At 40.4% G+C, this 8,584-nt stretch overlaps 1 long non-coding RNA gene across 1 annotated transcript; it reads left to right on the forward strand.

Annotated features, from left to right (window-relative positions):
- Nucleotides 1-51: 51 nt before the first annotated feature.
- LOC125178737 lies at nucleotides 52-1,269 on the forward strand. Its single transcript, XR_007157002.1, has 2 exons — nucleotides 52-123; nucleotides 812-1,269. It is a non-coding gene; the product is annotated as an uncharacterized LOC125178737 (long non-coding RNA).
- The last annotated feature ends 7,315 nt before the right edge of the window (nucleotides 1,270-8,584 follow it).

The raw sequence follows: 8,584 nt of genomic DNA on the forward strand, positions 1-8,584 counted from the left end.
TAGACGGGTATGACGTTTTTATCTCCAATTTCCTCAACATCATANGAAAGAAGACGACGAGAAAAAATATTTCAGTTCGAGCGGTTCAGCTACACGAACCCGATGACCTTCCACCATCAAACGGTGAGTGGTGGGGTGGGGAATGCAGGAAAAGGGTATCACAGGGAGAGGGGATTACAAGGGTATTTATTTACCAATACTATGATTTTACTATGGAATTTTTGTGGAGTTTTCTTTGCTTGTAAGTTTTTCAGTGAATTTGCGATTCAAGCAAACGAGTGATGTTATTAATTATATTAATAATTATCATAAAATGAGATACAGTAAATAATTAGAAAAAAATTTGATGCAATAATCCCTTGCCTTTTCGCGCTTCACCTACCGCGATTTAATTTCTTCGCGGGTTTTTAGGAAGTATCAACGAGGTGAATAATCCATTAACGAAAACCACTAATTAATGAAATATTAAAGAGAATAATCATTCACGAATCTCTGCTGGTTTGCGGGTTTTTGAGGTTGTCGATTAGTGGATTTAAACACGTCGCAGAACTCGATAGGCAGTAAGAATCTGGGAAGTGTTTGCAAACACTTGAATCACTGAAAAGTTACAAAGCAATTAAAATATAAATATTCAAATATATACTATCAGTCGATCAATTCGCGGATTTTCACCCATCACGGCTGATGAACGTAACACCAGGTGGAGGATCACTGTAATTACTTAAAATAAAATCATAATAAATAAATAAATTTATTCATATATGAAGTATATAAAATAAATATGTATTAATTAAACTTTTTCGCGGCACAGTTGGAGCGCCGCAGGTCACGCGACTCCGACGCGGGAGTCGCCAGCCTGCCAATATCTTCCTTGTGATTTATTGTTAAGTTTTTTCCAGTTATAATTTCTTGATTGCGACTGTAATATTGAAATACTAGATATTCAGGGATGTAAGCTAGTCATAAATTAAATTCCTCCTAAAATAAAAGCCTCTTCAATTGGTTACAATAACCGGTATTACAATTAATAATAAGGAACTGTTTAAATCATGCCTCGCTGTTTAAATCTATGCTTTTATTGCATACCTTAACGGACTCTAATGTTTCAAGTGTTTAAAATTCATTAAAAAAATTCTTAGTTGTGCGAATGGGCCAGAAAATTTACATGGAAATCCATGTTAGATCGAATCACCTTTGTAACGGTCGGGAATAAAATGGTTACTGATACTTTAGTAGGAAATATACTTGGATAATAAAATTGAAATTGGTCTGATTATTTACTTAATCACTTTCTCGAGTACCGAAGTAAACAGGAAGGTTGATCTGAATTAAATTAAATTGATGAGATAATTGAATCTTCGGAGCAAAGTCCGTAGACTTAAGATGCGATTCTATTCCACAGTCCACTAAATGATAAGCTGGCATCACCTGCAGCATCGTCCCGCTGAATGACAGCTGGCATTGCCTAAATCATTGGCCCGCTGAATGATAGCTGGCATTCTTTGCAGCATCGGCCTGCTGAGTGATAGCTGGCATTCACTGAATTAAGGCCCGCTGGATGATAGCTGGCATTGCCTGCAGCACCGGCCTGCTGAATGATAGCTGGCACTGCCTGCAGCATCGGCCTGCTGAATGATAGCTGGCATTCCCTGCAGCATCGGCCTGCTGAATGATAGCTGTCATTCCCTGCAGCATCGTCTCACTGGATGATAGCGGGCATCTCCTGCAGCATCGGCGTGCTGGGTGATAGCATTTTTCCCAGCAGAATCAGCTCACTGAATGATATATATTCGGACCATGTCCTGCATTTTTCATTGCTTCCTCTTGGAGTGTTTGCCCAGGTCTACTCGACTCAGGTTTTAAATCAACATGATCAGCTGCACTCGAGAGAAATAAATGAGTAAAATTGTCCAAATGGTGACAATTCTTCGACGTAGCACTGATACGCTTTTTTGCCGGTCCAAACTGAGTCAGGATAAACTACAGGAGTTAAAAAAGGCATCGTTACACTGAAAGTATTACTGATTTTTCGGGGTGTAGGAGTAAGTTGGAACGCATGATCACCTCAAAAAATGAGTGAACTATAAAGAACAGCCAGAGGCCTGTTGCACGTTTCGTTAATGATTTTTCTACGTGTTCTTTAATTTTGAATGAAACTATAAATAAAATCTGAGAAATTCATAAACAAAATTATTAAATAGTTCTCTGCGTTCGATCACACAATATTCGATGGAACGCGACAGCGGCAAAGGAGGAATTTGGAATGGTAATGAATAAACAGGGGCCGTAATACCAAAAATATCCGAGCGTTCGTAGCTCTATCGGAAGCGCAGCCGTTGGCCACAAATTTATCTCTTAAACTAGCCCTGTAGCCAACGCTTAGCCTAAACCTGCAGAGCTACACTTGGCTTCAGTGCTAGAACACTCGCGAGTGACATCGCAAGACAAATTAGTTCGGCAACAGTTACAACCCATGTCGTGAGTATGCTGCCATTGCTGAAGTCAGTTTAGTATAAATGATTAGTAACTCCGGCACGTCCTACCTCCCCACTTACCCCACCTCTTCACCTTGCTGCAGCCATAGAGGTTAGGTTAGGTCCGGAAAGTTTCCTTTTGGTGGAGAGGTGGGGTAAGTGTTGAGGTTGGCACATGCTGGGGTGTAGCCTCCGTGAATAACAAAGTCTGGAAACAATTTCAAACCACCACCCTTGGAAAAGATTTGATTAAAAGAACTCTATTTTAGATCTGTGAACAAAGTCACGAAAAGTACAAGAATCGGCGACAGGCCTATCCAGGCCTATTCTAAGCCGAAGATACTATACTATACCACTAATACAATACAGCGTGAGCAATGGCTGCGGACATACGGCGCTATGGGTTTAAAAATTCAACTTCGTGTTGCGTTCAACATTGTAGTATGCAAGAGAACGGGAAAAAATATAAAAGTTATGTTGGTATTGGGCGATTTGGACGCTACACTAACATGCAACCCACTCCGTAAACCAATTAACGACTGCTTTGCAAGGCAAAACAGCAAATACTAGACAATAAATCTGCCCCTACGTATACTTACGACTTTACAATATACATGAACTTATACGGTATTTGAAAGTACGGTTCCAGGAATGCAATATACATGCAAGCCATGTGGGATCTGAAGAGCTCAAAGTGAGCTATTCCTTTATTACTATTACTACTTTATGAACTATTCCCTTATTTTAGCCTTGAGCAAGTTTCTTTCATTCGTTTCTTGAATGCTTTTATCTCGAGGGCTCCAAGTGACCAAGTTAGGTCTGTCTTGAAAATATGGACCCGAAATTTATGAATTCCACCCTGGACTGTGCGTCAATGTGGCGCACACGACGCATCTTTCTGACTACGGTGAACCCTCTATGTCGCCGTTGAATAAACCCTGCACTTCATGTATTGATTTCATCATTATATTAGGAACATTGACATTTAAAGGTCTTTATGGCAGCTTAATTTTCAAAGATCTCACGAAAATGGTCATATATTTATAGCCTTGTCGAAGCCAATCGAATTCCAAAATTACCATTCATCAATAAATAAGTCGGCACAGATCCATTGAAACAATCGACAATATATTGTAGGCAGGCTTGTAGCGGCCTTCATTCGCAGCTGAAAACAAAAAATTTTGGGCATGACTTACCTATTTATGGTAGCTTTATATAGATTTAAAAAATTTGGACCTCTCGTACAGCGTGCAAGGAATCGTCGCGAACACATAACATTCAAACAAGCACATCCTAACTTCTCGACGGCCGAGAAGCTACTGGCAACCCGCATGTTCCAGCAGCAGACTTACTTACTTGGTTAAGATGAGGCGCGTCACCGACTGAAGTATTGGCGCCCCCCAGCAGCAGAGGCAGTTGGAAGTCATCGGCTCCAACTGGAAACCTTCTTCATCAGATATTTATGGTTAAAATAATTATTTTGAACTGTATGAATTTTAAACATAACTTATTTTAAAAGTTATGGTGAGAAACCCGAGTTTTGTTTGGCTGCATTTTGTGAAGCTGACTTCAGTTGGCCATATTGGCCTGTCGTCGATTCTAAACCAGCCGGCCACCTTGCCGGTTTCGACCAGAATTCTCACAACTTGATGTGGGTTTCAAATCCAAAACTCACTCCAAAATTGATAAATTTAAAATCTGTTTCACTTATTTCACTTACGACTGACGAGAAAAAGCAAAACTAACTAATGAATGCATAATTTCACCTGGAAAATATTCTAAGTGAAAAATTATCCAAATATCGATGTACTTTTTGCCCATGTAAGCCCACTTTGGTGCTGTAAGCGGGCGTTTCAGAACTACGACTGCTCTCTGCTCGTGGCGCGAGTAAGAAAGTGTATCAATACTTGGACAATACGACTCAATCATTTTTCTATGGAGCTCAGCTGTATAGTGCAACTCATTGTACACCAGAACAATATTCTAAATACAAATTAGGTTTCGTGTGTTTGCAGAATGATGGAGCATTTAATGTCAGCATGATGAATAACCAACCGTGTTCTCCGTACAATAAAACCAAATTGCATTTTAGTTCAGCCTTAGGCTGAACTTTAACTTACGTTAAAGTTCAGTCAATGTCGATCAAACAATATGTCGATTGATGGCCGTTAATGGTTGGTGTTTAACGCGAAATTTCGCTAAAAGCAAAACATGAATTAAAAATGTATTAAAAAGCAGGCATTTTTCACATATTTGTATACAGTCGAAATGAAAGGATCTATAACACCCGTAGCCTCTTTTTCTTTGCACTACAATCACCATTGTAGTCTCGCACTATCCAAGCACACTATAGATATTGAAAGGGGGATCATATTTATGTGAACCTCCTGTCACATCACTTCGATCGCGGTCTTCTTTTGTTAGTAAAATCGTTAGTAATTTGGATTGAATTGATCAATTAATTTATCACAGTCTAATTCCGCGCTACTAGGGAGCACGCCACTAGCACAATTCCGTACTAGGAACCATGTAAAGTAATTTATATTTCAAGTTAAAAAATTCTTGAAGGGGGAAATTCGCATTCTGTCCTAAGCGAGATTATGCCGTTCTAACGATTCTTGTTATTTTAAATGCAATTCAGTATAAAAATTAATATCGATATGCCGGCTCTAATGATTTATCTGCTATTTCATACAATTCAGTATAAAAATCGAAATTACAAATGGAAATATATACTATACTCAAACTTCAACCTTTTATTCACAACTTTTATTAGTCAAACTTCGTCAAGTTCAACTGCAAAACTTTCGCCTGGATACAATAATGATCACACAAAAATCACAGCACAAGTTAACCCCAATACGACCTCAAATTAATATTACAAACCGGAAATACAAATATTAATAATTATATTATTATTCTTATTGATATTACGAAACTAGAAGGCACTGACACAATAGGATGGATTAGTGGCTTAATGCAGTCGCTGCGGGCGTTCTAGGATTACCGATATTGCTGGGAGTGTTTTAGGATTAACGATATTGCTACGAGCGTTCTGTGATTAATGATATTGCTGGGAGTTTTCTAGGATTAACGATATCGCTGGGAATGTTCTAGGATTAACGATATTGCTGGGAGTGTATTAGGATTAACGATATTGCTGGGAGTGTTCTGTGATTAATGATATTGCTGGGAGTTTTCTAGGATTAACGATATCGCTGGGAATGTTCTAGGATTAACGATATTGCTGGGAGTGTTTTAGGATTAACGATATTGCTGGGAGTGTTCTAAGATTAACGATATTGCTGGGAGTGTTCTAGGATTAACGATATTGCTGGGAATGTCCTAGGATTAACGATATTGCTGGGAGTGTTTTAGGATTAACGATATCGCTGGGAATGTCCTAGGATTAACGATATTGCTGGGAGTGTTCTAGGATTAACGATATTGCTGGGAGTGTTTTAGGATTAACGATATTGCTGGGAGTGTTCTAGGATTAACGCTATCACTAGGAATGTTCTAGGATTAACGCTGTAGCTGGGAATGTTCTAGGATTAACGCTATCACTGGGAATGTTCTAGGATTAACGCTGTAGCTGGGAGTGTTCTAGGATTAAAGCTATTGCTGGGAATGTTCTAGGATTAACGATAACTCTGGGAATGTTCTAGGATTAACGATATAGCTGGGGGTGTTTCAGGATTAAAACTATAGCTGGTTATGTTCTGGGATTAATGCTATCGTTGGGAATGTTCTTGGATTAACGCTGTCGCTAGGGGTGTTTTAGGATTAACGCTATAGCTGGGAATGTTCTAGATCTAGGATAACGATATCGCAGGGAATGTTCTAGGATTAACGATGTCATAGGAAATATTAAAAAATTAGTTTATCTTAGATTATTCAAACATTCACTACACTGAATACATTGACATCATTCAACATAATCCAGGGCTAAAACCTTCGGTATTATAATACAAAGCGAGATATAAATTCTATGCCTAATTAAAGATCCAGAGCAGAACAATAACAATACAAACAAGGCACAACATTATCACTAATACAGAACAAGCTTCAATTAATGCCCAATTTCGGGTGGCAATAAAAACAGCATAAAAACAAGGGCCACTCGTGTAAAAGTTCGCGAACATCTTCTGAACTGCATATAAAACTTTCTGCATCGAATATCTGTTATAGTACTGCCAATAACAGCGCATTGAAGTTTAAAGTTACGTGGATACGAACTTTAAATTTTAAAGGTTGTGAATACGAACTTTGAAGTTTAAAGTTAGGTGAATACGAACTTTGATGAAATTTAAAGTTACGCGAATACGAACTTTAAAATTTAAAGGTTGTGAATACGAACTTTAAAGTTTAAAGTTACGTGAATACGAACTTTGAAGTTCAAAATTACGTCAATACGAACTTTAAAGTTGAAAGGTTGTGAATACGAACTTTGAAGTTTAAAGTTAGGTGAATACGAACTTTGATGAAATTTAAAGTTACGTGAATACGAACTTTGAAGTTTTAAAGGTTGTGAATACGAACTTTGAAGTTTAAAGTTACGTGGATACGAACTTCAAGTTGTCGAATTAGGGGTGTGGAGAGACTCAAGAGGCAGGAGGTCATCTACGGTAGGATGCTACCATCTGCTACCATTTACCATTGCTACCATCTGTTATCATCGCTACCATCTTCTAAAATCTCCTGCCATCTGCTACCATCACCCATCACCTATCATTTCCTACTATCATCAGCCGTCTGCCACCATTTCTACTATTTACTATCATCTGCTACCATTTGTTATCATCTGCTACCATTTGTTATCATCTTCTACCATTTGCCATCTATCATGACCATCTCGAATCATCTACTACCATCATCTACCATCATCACAATAACACACGCTAAAATGAGATAGGTACTAGTATCAGGTTGTGGTACACTAGGGTTTACTAGAATGAGTGGTAGTAAAGTGGATGTTAACGGACACTAGAAAGCACTAGTGGTGTATCCAGAAGTACTAGGTGCGCTTTACCATACACTCGGAATGCTATAATAGATGACTGGACATTCCTCTATTTTATTTAATGAAAGCTGTAGTTAGCATAGGTGCGCTGTACTAAAAACTAGAACAGCCTTTCTAGAAACGGCTGGACATTTCTCTAGTTTATTTAGCTAGCACTAGAGCTGTACTAGAAGACGCATCTAGGCAAGGCACTAGGAGATGAAGGCACTTCGAGTAGTAGGCAAGACTAGGCTAGACTAGGCAGGGTGGGGAACGTCTCCCCCAGGCTAGGCCAGGTGGGGGAACGCCTGCCCCAGGCGCTGGGTGTTGAGGTGCTGGAAGGTCCACCGTTGGGTGTCGGTGGGGGCGCAGGCCCCCATCAGCAGCCCGCCACCCGACGCCTCCAGACACCGCCCACCCGCCGCGTCCCGCAGGTGACCTGTGACCTGCAGCGGGGGAGGGGGAAGTGACATTACTCCCCCAGACACTCAAACAACTCATGGGGTCACGCCACTCCCGCAGACACTCAGACAAGTCACGGGGTCACACGACTCCCCCAGACACTCAGACAACTCACGGGGTCACACCACTCCCCCAGACACTCAGACAACTCACGGTGTCACACCACTCCCCCAGACACTCAGACAACTCACGGGGTCTATAGACTGCCTGCTTGTCCGCCGGAAAATTTCAAAAAAAACCCTTAAGGAAATAGAGACCAGGGTGGCTGAACTGGGTGACCCAGCCCCCAGCCTGATAATTGGTGGGGACTTCAATCTCCCACGAATCCGTTGGACAAGCCCTGGCGGCTTAGAGGTCGATGACCGCGACACAAGTCAAGAAGCCCAACTTGTGAAGTTTGCTGCGGAACACTTGCTCAGTCAGCAGGTACGGTCGCCGACAAGAGAACACAATATTCTTGATCTCTTCTTTACTAATAATGAAAGAATGGTGGTTGACGTCCGGGTTGAAGATACCTCACTGTCTGACCATCGCTTAGTGATGGTGGATACGACAATTGGAATTGAAACCCTGCCCAGGTCTATACCCCAAGAGGGACTGGCAGGACTTAACTTTCACAATCGAAGAACGGATTGGGGGGCAATTT

Source organism: Hyalella azteca, unplaced genomic scaffold (genome assembly GCF_000764305.2).
Source record: "Hyalella azteca isolate HAZT.00-mixed unplaced genomic scaffold, Hazt_2.0.2 contig12307, whole genome shotgun sequence".
Lineage (NCBI taxonomy): Eukaryota > Metazoa > Arthropoda > Malacostraca > Amphipoda > Hyalellidae > Hyalella > Hyalella azteca.